This window comes from Callorhinchus milii, unplaced genomic scaffold (genome assembly GCF_018977255.1).
Source record: "Callorhinchus milii isolate IMCB2004 unplaced genomic scaffold, IMCB_Cmil_1.0 Scaffold2, whole genome shotgun sequence".
Taxonomy (NCBI): Eukaryota; Metazoa; Chordata; class Chondrichthyes; order Chimaeriformes; family Callorhinchidae; genus Callorhinchus; species Callorhinchus milii.
In genome coordinates this window covers 111357032-111369228 of record NW_024704743.1, presented here as the reverse complement: position 1 = coordinate 111369228, position 12197 = coordinate 111357032, and the positions used below count along the sequence as shown (strand labels likewise).

At 42.9% G+C, this 12197-nt stretch overlaps 1 protein-coding gene across 2 annotated transcripts in view; it reads left to right on the top strand.

The window, feature by feature from the left end:
• Positions 1–12197, top strand: part of pkia (cAMP-dependent protein kinase inhibitor alpha) — a 39057-nt gene that overhangs the window by 13774 nt on the left and 13086 nt on the right. The window contains exon 1 of one of the 2 annotated variants that reach the window (XM_042332398.1): positions 9054–9186. The exons of the other annotated variant lie outside the window; for it this stretch is intronic. The gene's annotated coding sequence lies outside the window, so the exon portion shown is untranslated. Of the gene's footprint in view, positions 1–9053; positions 9187–12197 lie in introns of those variants that run through there. 2 annotated transcript variants of the gene reach the window in all.

Genomic DNA, 12197 nt, shown 5'->3' with positions numbered 1-12197 from the left:
AAGGAATTATTTGTGTTGCAGCTCAGTGTCTACAACAACAATACAACAACAAGATTACATTTGTATAGCACCTTTCATGCCGGGAGGACGTCCCAAGGCGTGGAAAGTGTGCAGCATTTCAGACCCGAGCTGGGGTCAAGGGGAGAGAGGGGTGGGGAGGGGAAGGGGTTGCCAATGGCATGGTCGAAGAGGAGGGTTTTGAGGCAGGACTTGAAGGAGGCTAAGGAGGGGGTGAAGCGGAGTGATTGGGGGATGGAATTCCAGAGGTTGGGGACAGAGTGGCTGAATGCCACAGAGGAGGTCACAGAGGTAGGGTGGGGTGAGGCCGTGGAGGACTTTGTAGGTAAGGACCAGGATCTTGAACTGGATCCTCTGAAGGATAGGGAGCCAATGGAGTCGGGTGAGAATGGGGGAGACAGGGTCATGGAATTTGGTGCAGGAGAGGACATGGGCTGCCGAGTTCTGGATTATCTGCAGCCTGGGAAGGGAGGACTTGGGAAGGCCGAGAAACAAATTAATTTGTTTGTAGTGCAGCAAAGTTACATGTTAACTATATTGCATCTGGTAGGCTGCTCACAGCACCACGATGTTACCAGTAAAATAAAATTTTCTTTTGATTTAATGTATGAACAAATTTATTGAAAATATGTTCCATCCTAAATATAGTGAAGGGAATCCCTGAAGCAAATGTCTGCAAAGTTTATATAAAAAAAGTATAATTTATTTATACATCAATGAACGTGTGATGTCCAACACATATTGATGCATAATGCAACTGGGAGACAATGCGTTTTTTTAATTTTATTCCCTTGGGTCAGTGCACTTTGAGTTGAGTTGAAAATTAATTGTGCCTGACATTTAAATGGGCTCCGAATTCTACATTAATGTGGCCTCGCTTGTGAGGCAGTCTCAAGGCTGGCACTTACAGATAAAAGTAGCAGAAAATGGTAGCGGCTATACGTCAAGTAGGGAAAGTTGATTTCAGTGAGGATTTGGAGATGGCCATTGAAGTATTGGAGAACAAGACAAAGCTTTTCATACCTGGTACACAAGGGCTATAACCCAATGGGACCTTAGAACTACTCAGAACCAGTGAGTGCTGAGATCCCATTTCTATAGACAAAAATTTCACCTGGCCACCACAACTAAGAGGAGACACAAAACCAAGTCACTGGATGACCTTGAGAGTGGAGGATGTGAACGTGACAATGAGAATTGATCAGAACAATCCCTCTGGAAAGAGTCATATTTCCAAGGTTCTTCATTTTCAGTACTTATTGATTTTCACACTGTGTCCCACAAACAGTCGTGGATTGAGTAACCAATTTTTTTTTAGGGCTTATTACCCCCAGAAAGCAATTTACCAACCGACTAATAACCAGGGTTCCCCTACTTATTGTTAGATAAACACACATGTGTTGAGTAAGGAAACTTGCCTAAGGCTTTGCTCCGCCCAGGAATTGAACACGGATCCTCTCGTTTGCGAGGCGAATGTGCTAGCCACTATGCTACGGGACTCCACAAATAATATAATAATCCTTGCATTTGATATAATGCCTCATCACATCTTCAAGACGTCTCAAAGTGCTTCACTGAATATACTGTAAAGTGAATTGACTGTATATTTTGTAGGTGAAACCCGGCAGCCAATTGCGCACAGCAGTATCCCCACAAATATTCGTGGATTGAGTGACCAAAGTCATGGATTGAGTGTCCAAAGTAGAAAATATAGAAAAAAATGATTAAAATATAAAGTATTTGAAAGCCATAGGTGTATTCAATGCATTTTGCTGCTGCTGTGAATGGTTCCAGCAGCAAAGAATTAACTGAATTGATTGTTTTCTGAGGCAGTTCCTGCAATGACTTGTGGCAATCACTGCTGTAAAGTGCACACATGGTCCTGACTGAGCAGAGCTCATCGGAACATCTGTACCACAGTGATGACACATACATTTAGCCTTCGGTTTAATTACCTTTCCTCCTCCTATTTTCTTTTTTGAATTGACTGTATATTTTGTTGGTGAAACGCGGCAGCCAATTGCGCACAGCAGTGTCCCACAAACAGTCGTGGATTGAAGTGACCAATTTATAATTGAATGTCATTACATGTATTTGCACCCTCACAACCCCTAAAGGATGTGGACAGTATCTGTATTCGCTGCTACCTCAGCCCAATACGATGTTGCCTGAATGTTGCATTGAGTTCATAAACTGGAACGCATTTTCTAACTTGACATTTTGCTACAAGAGAGACCATTGTAGATGTGGGTCTGGTCCCTGCACATGAGTTAGCTCCATGTGCACTAACAGCCGAGGCTAAAGTATTTTGGGGTTAAACAAATACGACATTTCACAACAGATTCAGTATAATTGGAGCAGTCATAGAGCAGTCATCATATGTTTCACCTCTTTAAGTGCACACAGCCAAAGTAGAATAAAATACAGTTTGGTTTTGTATAGCACATTTCACATCAGAAGGACGTCACAAAGCACTTCACACAGCTGGCTAAGCACCAGAGACGGTAGATGTAAAGTCGGCAAATGTACCAACAAAGAGAGACCAGATTCCATAACTTTTTGACAATACATTCTAGCTGTGTGGACAGTTAACTAGGTTCAGTCAATCGATTTCAAGGCTTTGGGCAAACCAACAATGATCAGCAGTGATCTGTACTTCTAAACAATGATGACTAGAGACATTACCCGAAACATGACTGAGTGGCTGATGCTCCAGTGGGTGTGTGAGAGATGGCTGTGAGTATCGCAGCCACACAAGCTGGCTCCAGTAATCAATGTGATCCCTACATCCGTGCCATGACCTGCTCTGCCTTCCCCCAGCTCTGCAACATTGCCCAGCTCCGCCATTGTCTCACACCGCAGACCGCCAAAACCCTCATACACGCATTCATAACATCCAGGCTACTTGACTATGCAAACTCCCTGCTTGCCGGCCTCCCCAACTCCTTCTTCCATAGGCTGCAGATCATCCAGAACTCTGCAGCCCGTGGCCTCTCCCGCACCAGGCTCCGTGACCCTATCATCCCCATCCTCACCCGACTGTACTGACTTACCATCACACTGAGGATACAGTTCATGATCCTGGTCCTCACCTTCAAAGCCCTCCGTGGCCTTGCTACCCCATACATCTGTGACCTCCTAACCCCCGATCAACCTGTCCACTCTCTCAGCTCAGCAGTTCTGACTTGCTTCACATCCCCCGCCTCGCCTGTCCCACCATTGGCAGGCGAGCCTTCAGCCACTCTGCCCCCACCCTCTGGAGCACCATCCTGCAGTTCCTCTGCTTCACCCCTCCCTTGCCTCCTTCAAGACCCATCTCAAGACCCCCCTCTTCGACCGTGCTTTCAATCACTCTTCTTCCTCGCCTGCCTTCCACCCTCGCCAATCCTGACCCCCAGCTCAGGTCCAAAACACTGACTATCCAGTGCCTTGGGACGTCCTCCTGACGTGAAAGGCGCTATACAAATGTAATTGTGTTCTTGTTGATACTAACACTCCAAATCTCCTGCAATATCACCCAGCTCACACAGTAACGTTAAATCTAAACCTCGGTGAGTGGTCACTGTCAGACCGATCAATAAAACTGATGTGATGTCTGTGTGCCCTGGAGGGAACGTCCCTTCTCAAATTCTTCCACCACTAGCAGCCACTGTACATTGGTTAAATCAGGAGAATGTCTGCAAACATTTTTCTGCTGTGCCTCACCACTTTATTCCACAGAGAGCAGAGATTTTAGAACGACTTTCTCACTAAAGGGTAATTCTTACTAAAGGGTAATAGGATCTGTGGTTGATTTTACATCTGCTTTTTACAAAGATGTAAAATACAACACATTGGCACACACAGAAATTTTACACCTTCGTGCAAAGCGCTTCATGATTTAGTGCATTATGAGAAAAAAAATATGCTTGTGAATCTTAAAATAATCTCCAACCCTAAAATTCTATGGCTATCTCAAAATATTTCACCCACAAAATACACAGTCGATCCACTTTACAATATATTCTGTGAAGCGTATCAATGACGTGTTAAGGCGCTACATCAAATGCAAGTATTATCATTATTAACTCAGAGCATAAATGCTTTTTTCTCCCGTTCAGATTGCATTTGATTCAGTTGGGTGAGGATGGATAGTTCTTGGTCAGACAGCTGGAAGGATGAGCTTTCCGTCTCAGGAGAGGGAAAGACTCGGACCATCTGCCTTGTCCCATGTGAGATGTGCCTGCAGCTGGCTAATCCCAGAGTGCTCTCGATGGCAATCCTTGAATAGTCAGCATTTTGCTACAGAAGGGGATGTGGTGACAAATTCTTTCAAATTTCTTCCTTGTAGAGTAATTCATTAAAATGTATATATTTGTTAACCAACACATTTGCTTATCATTTGTGCTCTTGCACAATGTTTGCTTCCTGAAGCATTAGGGTAGGTCTAAGCCAAGACTGAAGATTTGCACTCACATAATTAATTCATGGCGTCTTCCCTGAGACATTTTGGTCTCCAAGCAATGCCAGGTCAGGTATATCACAGCCAGATACAGAGTCCTTCATTTATGTATAGTATTTCCCTTGGTCAGCTGGCCTTCTTCACACCACACAGCTGTTCCAGACTGAAAGGGCAGATGTGTGACCTGTTTAAGTTCCCACCAATGCCTCATTTGGCATACACGAGAGGTCTGTATTTTATTCCTTCTCCAACTGTTTTCCTTCCCCGACCCGACCCTTTCCATGGGATAGCAGCTTCATGTCACAACCTAGCTGACATAAGGAGCTCATCCGTGCGCAAATCACTGGCTCACGTCCACAGTCTGCAGGCTGAGGCACAATGCTGGTGTACAAGCACAGAGTTACCACTATTGAATCTAGCAAACATCATATTTATATCAGATCCACAGTTTCAACAAATAGCATAAATTAAGAACTGTATCATTTCTAGATTATTATCTGTATTATTTTTATGCTAAGATTTCAACATTTCTAGGGTTTCTCCTGGTGTCCAGGCCAATAAACCCTGAAATAAAATTTATCACTCACTCCATGGCTGTTTGTGAGACATTGCTGTGTGCAAACTAGTTGCCGCATTTGCCAACAAAATACACAGTCACACCAGTTTACAGTTTATCCTATGAGGTGATTTGAGACATTAGGAGGACATGATAATTTGCTATATCAAATGCAAGGATTATTATTATCTTTGAGAATAGGAACAATTGAACTTACCATATTGGAAATACACATGAATTATGATAATAATAATCCTTGCACTTGGTACAGTGCCTTATCACGTCTCAACACGCTTCATCTATAATTTGCTAATTTCCTGAGTCCAATGATTGGAAGCTTCTGGGCTCGTCATGTGTGGAGGATTCGATGAGAAAATTTTCATTTTAAAAGACAATTTTTTTTCGTATAACAAAAATATTGAGCCCTATGTCTTGTTAAAAACTGGAGTGAAATTGTAACTTTTATTCTCGTGAGACAGGCTAACGCCAGTGCGCTGCCAGGTGATGTCTATCAGATGATGAACAAGTGTTCTGCTTTTATCTTCAAGGTGATACATTCAACCATAATAGCAAAGAGTGGTTAAAGCCAGGATGCTGGACTCATTTTACAGAAAAAGCTCGATGCTATTATGGGAAGACAGTAGGGTGGGGATTTACAGGGATGAGATCAAATGGGATGGTAGGACCTTCTTTATGAGTTTTTTTCTCCCAGCCCCTCCTCCTTAGGAAGGATGGCGGTGATATCCAGCTCAAATATTTCGCTCAAGCCATCATGGCTTGGCTGCTGGTTGAACTTTGTTCATTCACCGGGACAGTATAAAACATAATCCATTTATTCAGTACCATTTCCAGTTTGAATTCATGAAAGTAGCTACGGATTTATGTGTCAGCCTGGCTCAGTTGGTAGCACTCTTGCCTCTGAGTCAGAAACTTGTGGGCTCAAGACCCACATTGGGACTTGGAACTCATATTGTTTAAGATGACACTCCAATGTAGTGCTGGGATTGTGTTGAAATGTTGGAGATGTTGTCTATTGGATGAGATGTTCAACTGAGGTTTCATCTACTTGTTCAAGTGGATGTTAAGATGCCAACAACAACAACTTGCACTTATATAGCACCCTCAACACAAATTAACTAGCGTCTTAGAGGCTTTAACAATGGCAGAGCCTGACTCCGACCCAGTGGGGTGAGGTGGCAGTAATCACAGTCGAAGAAGAAGGTTTTCAGGCGGGACTTGAAAAAGGGGAGAGTGGGAGCAAGGCAGAGGGATTGAGGGAGAATGTTCCAGAGTTTCAGGGCGTAGTGGAGTCCTGTAGCTCAGTGGTTAGAGCACTCGCTTTGCAAGTGAGAGACCTGAGTTCAATTCCAGCAGGGCGAAACCTTGGGCAAGTTTCCCTACTCCACACGCCTAATAATAATCCCTCCAAAAAACAAAAACAATAATAAATTGGTCATTTTCAATCTACGACTGTTTGTGGGACATTGCTGTGCGCAATTGGTTGCCGCGTTCGCCCACAAATATATAGTCAATTCACTTTACAGTATATTCTGTGAAGCGCTTTGGGATGTCCTCCCTATGTGAAAAGCGCTATATCAAATGCAAGGATTATTATTATTATTATTATAGTGGCTGAAAGCGTGAACTCCGATGGTGGGGCAAAGGGTGTGAAGGGTTTGGGATGCTTTGGGACATCCTCCTGACGTGAAAGGCGCTCTATAAATGTAATTTTGTTGTTGTTGTTGTTGAGGGACAAACAGGAGGCTGGTGCCAGTCGAGCGGAGATGCCGGGTGGTGAATTGGGGAGTGAGGAGGTCAGAGAGGTAGGGAGGTGCCAGAGAATGAAGGGATTTGAACACGAGTGTGAGGATCTTGAAGTTGATCTGTTCAGTGATGGGAAGCCAGTGGAGCCTGGCCAGAACTGGTGAGATGTAGGTATGGAGTTTGGTCCGGGCCAGTATGTGGGAGTCATAGTTCTGAATGAGCTGGATCTTTTGAATAGTGGAGCTGGGGAGACCGGTGAGAAGTGTGTTTGAGTAATCCAAGCGGGAGGTGACAAACATATGCACAAGGGTTTTGGCTGCATTTGGGGTAAGGTACTGTCGGAGGCAGGCAATGTGGCGGAGGTGGAAGAAGGTGGTTCTGGTCGTGGACGAGATGTGGGGGAGGAAGGACAGCTGAGGGTCTAACCGGATGCCGAGATTGCGCACTGGTTCGGTGAGTCTGAAGGAGTTCAGATCTGCAGGAGTGAAGGCATTGACGGGAACCAAGGAGTGTGGTTTCCGTTTTGTCCACATTTAGCTGCAGGAAGTTTGCACTCATCCAGGCCCTGATGTCTGCCAGACAAGCTGATAGAACATCGGCGAACCTGGTGTTGGTACTGGAGGAGGCAAAGTAGATTTGTGTGTCATCCGCATACATGTGGAAGTTTACCCCGTGTCTGCTGATGACATCACCCAGAGGGAGCATATAGATAAGGAAAAGAAGAGGGCCAAGGATGGACCTCTGGGGTTCCCTTCAGGTGTCCGGGCGGGGACGGGAGGAAAAATCATTTGCCGAGATGAAATGGAGTTGGTTGGTTAAGTAGGACCCTTTGGATGCCCTGGCAATATCTCCCATGGTAGAAATTTAAATTAAATTGAAATTAACTACAAAATCAAACATGGGTCAGAATTTTCCTGGATGTCACTGACATTAATTTTCATTAGATGGTACTATTGAGCAGTTGAAAAGGTTTCTGTAACTCAAATGGAATGACTGAGTCACTCTGATATCACATAGATATCAGATATCCCAAGGCACTATTCAAAAAGAGAAGGGAGTTTCTCCCTGTGTCCCAGTGACAGCATCTATATAAATGCAAGTCGTTGTTGTTGATGTTCTCCTGAACAGCCAGATGGGACCTCAGTTTAACGACGTATCTGAAGTTCAGCACCTCCAACAACACTCCACTGGAGTGTCAGCATAGATTATATGAATCCCACTGTAGGGCTTGAACCCACAACCTTCTGACTTCTGACTCCTGAGCCAGCCTGACACTGCTGTTTCACATTTTCTTACAAAAAATACACAGTCATTCCACTTTCCATTATGTCCCGTGAAGTGCTCTGAGACATCCTCCCAAAGCTACATCAAATTTTTGGATTACACTGAATAAATGACAAGTAACTGCCAATGAGTTTGAGACCGTTGTTTAGTCTCTAGTTTTGCTCTTTAAAAAAAAGGAGTGCATCTTTGAACTACTATTTGTCCAGCCCTCTAATACTCTATATATAGTTAGGGGGCAGGGTTAAATGGTATCTGATTTCAGAGAAATTTTGTTTTGTTGCTATAATTACATAGCATGTGAGAATATTATCATATTTACTATTGATACCATTTACAAAACATCCATATTAGAAGGTCTGGTATTTACCAACCCCCAACACTAAAATACCTAACCAGAAAAATCAGCCTCCCGCGTGATTATGACCATGGTAGTGTATGTGTGGTTTAATTAAAGTTCTCTCATTTACAAAACACATATGCGGAAGCTGTATTCTGAAATCCAAGGAATCGTTGAGGAAGTAAAATAGGAATATGCTCTTTATAAAAAAACTGTTCCTTCACCATTTCTATGTTCCGTGAACCCACCTGAGTTGGGCATGCCTGGTTTGGCCCTGGCCACTCTGAGATGAGTGTGTCCCAGCACGCTGCACAGTGCGTGATGTTAGCCAATTATAAACAGTGACATCAGGCCATAGCTCTGCACCCTCTTTTCCTTGAGCGAAATCCTTTGGGTGCGCTGGCAGTATCTCACATTCTAGTAATTGAAATTAAAAAATGTAATTGAAATTAACTACAAAAACAAACATTCGTCAGAATCTTTCTGACTGTCACTGACATTTTTATTAAATGGTACTATTGAGTAGTTGAAAAGGTTTCTGTGAACTCAAATGGAATGACTGAGTCACTCTAATATCTCATAAAGCACTGTCAGGTCAAAGAATAGATGTACTTGGCAACACTGGAAAGGTCAAGGAACGTTTACAACGGCAGAGGAAGATATTGGATAATGCTGACTAGTTAATTATACTCACTGAAGAGGACAACTTTGTTATGGTACAACTCAGTTTATTACCACCTTGTACCAAGTGAAAGAGCTGTAGATTTTAAACAACAATTTTTGCAGGTAAGATGGGAATTTACTTGTGTCGCTCGAGATGTTTTATTACAGTGGGGAGGGAGAGAGCATGAGAGCAGCGCTTTGGGACATCCTCCCGACGTGAAAGGCCCTCTATAAATGTAATTTTGTTGTTGCTTGTTGTTGTAATAATCCTTGCATTTGATATAGCGCCTTTCATATTGAAAGGACATCCCGAAGAGCTTCACAGGATTTATTGTTAAGTGGAATGACTGTGTATTTTGCAGATGTATGAAGCAACCAGTTTGCTCACAACAATGTCCTACAAACAATCATTAAGTGAATGCCCAATTTTACCTGGGAGATTGTTAACCAGGGACATCGGAGAAACTCCCTTTTCTTTTTGAATAGTAAGCATCCACCTCAGTTGCTGGCACTCTCACCTCTGAGTCAGAAAGTTGGGGGTTCAAGCCCCGTGTCAACAACAAGATTCCATTTATAGAGCGCCTTTCACGTCGGGAGGTCGTCCCAAGGCGCTGATGTGTCGAGACTTGAGCTCATAGTCAAGGCTGATACGCCAATGCAGTGCTGGGGGTGGGGAGCGATTGTATTGTCGGAGGTGCCGTCCTTCGGATGAGACATTAAAGCAAGGTCACTCTATCTGTCACTGTACCAGCTTTGGTAAGTCATGGTGGGTAAGCAGGATCGCTAGCAAACAAAACAGCTGTTTCACTGAAAGGATGCTGGCATTTTTTCAGCTGATTTACCAAGTTAATATTTTCTGCCTCTTATTCAGCAATAGATGCCAGATTGCAAATTGATCTGGTTGTCAAACAGTGGGACCAACTGGCATGAAGTATCCGAAACAATACAATACAACATTACATATTGGATATGTGGAGCCGGTGCTTGCCTGTACTGTCAAACTGGCCAAAAACAGACCAATCCGTTTTTAGGAGGCAGCACTACTAGTATTTTTGGGCTGGATTTCACAAATTGAGTGGTATTCCTCCCAAACCCCCCACCCCATCCCTCGGCTCCCTCCCCTCTTGCCCCCACCTCCCCCCCCCCACTTATTTCCATATGCAGGAACTCTTCTGAAGACACATTAACCATAAGGTGTGTCCATGTCAGAGGGAGCAGCAATCATAAAATCATAATCCTTAAATCTGATAAAATGCCTTTTACGTCAGGAGGCTGTCTCAAAACGCTTCACAGGTTATACTGCATGACAGTATTTTTCAGGTTAGTGCGGCAGCCTACTTAGTGAAGGTAGGAAGCACAGTCGAAATGTATTTAATTCAGTTTAATATTCATCTACCAGGCGGTGCATGGCTGTAGAGTTCAAGCAGCACGACCAGTTACTGACAGCAAGAATGAAATGTTGGATACTCAAATTTATTCAGCTTTAAAAGGACCATATTTGCTGTGTGCAGCATTAGTGCATTGGAAAGCCCATCATCAACCCATGTAGGTGAGATGTGTCTGTCGTAAAAAGATTTTTCATTTATCAGTTGACGAGAACTACCCAGGGCTGACATATTGATATATTTCATTTCAAAATAACTAAAAATGAACATCATTCAATCTGTATGTATATCCGGTGGCGTTTATACATTATTCTTTATAATCCCCAAATGTCTTATGGCACAATAATCTTGTGTAACTGAGGTTGAAGTGATATTCTAAAATGGGTAATTTGTTTTGCCATTTTTATTTGCACTTAACGCATGTTTTTGTTTCAATGGATGGTATTTTGCTTTGTCTAAATGATTTAGTTGTAGAGCGAGCCAGAGGTTTATACTACGCTTTAGTAATAATTGCAGTAAGAAGCTGAGGCTTTTAGCAGGAAGGGGGTTAGGAGAAGTGCCTCCTCTATAAGATAACCATCATCATAAGATTACAGCTGACAGGGCAGTGAAAGGCGAACAGTACCTCGCTGAGCTAACTGGCTAAGTGTTTCCCTAGCCAGCTCTCCCTGCCGTGCTGCTACTAATGAGACAGAATGAAAGGTTCTCCTTTTCACCTGCTGCATAATTTCTGGAGCATCACATGGACTTGATGCTAATGGAATTTAGCAGAAACTCATATAATTATGACCTTATACCCCTTCAGCCTGATTTGAAACTGCGGGGTGAAATCAAAGAGAAACATCACATTTCTTTTTCTCTGTTGATTTTACACTGAGCTTGGTTAATGCTGTTACAGTGTGTCCTAACAGAAGGAAGGATCATCTTTGGATCTGTGCCAAAACGGACCTGATGAACTGGATTGGAATTGATTTTGTCCCAGTTGGTTGAGTGCACATTTTTACATTAGTGCAGCATTTAGGCCTGTTCAGAGTTAAGCTACATTTATTATCACAGACAATGCTGATTGGGGGGACTTTTTAACTCACTTGACTTGTAGATTTGTTTCAGGTGGCTCAAAGGGACTGAATTGACCCAGATTTAGTCAAATAAATTAGAGAGTCTCCCATCTCCAAACCTCTGTTTCCTAAATGAAGGAAAATACATAGGTTGCTGCAGTCATTAATAAACCCATTCAGGTCTAATCTTAAATTGCCCCTGTTTATCTATTTACTTGAGATGGTGCTTTATGTTCAATAGAGAGACTCTCTCCTATAATGTCATGGTCACTGTCCTCCAGATAAAATTGGTCATTCACTTCATGGCCCTTTATGGCACATTTCTGTGTGAAATTCACTGCCACATTCACCTATGAAATGCATAGTCACTACACTTTAGAGTAAATCCTGTGAAGTGCTTTTCTCAATTTCAAATGTGCTGTATCAAATGCAAGGATTACTATAATTAAAGTTATTATGATGATGATTATGTGATTACAGTTTAACTCACTCTGTAGAGGCAATTTCTAAATGTTTTTCAGTGATGGATCAGCCACACCAATAACACGGCCAAATTATATATGAACTAGCTGTACCCGTTGCAGCTTCACTTGCAACTAAAGGATCAAATATGGAATAATCCTTGTATTTGATGTAGCGCTGTTCATGTCTTCTAGAAGTCTCAAAGCGCTTCACAGAATACACTGTAAAG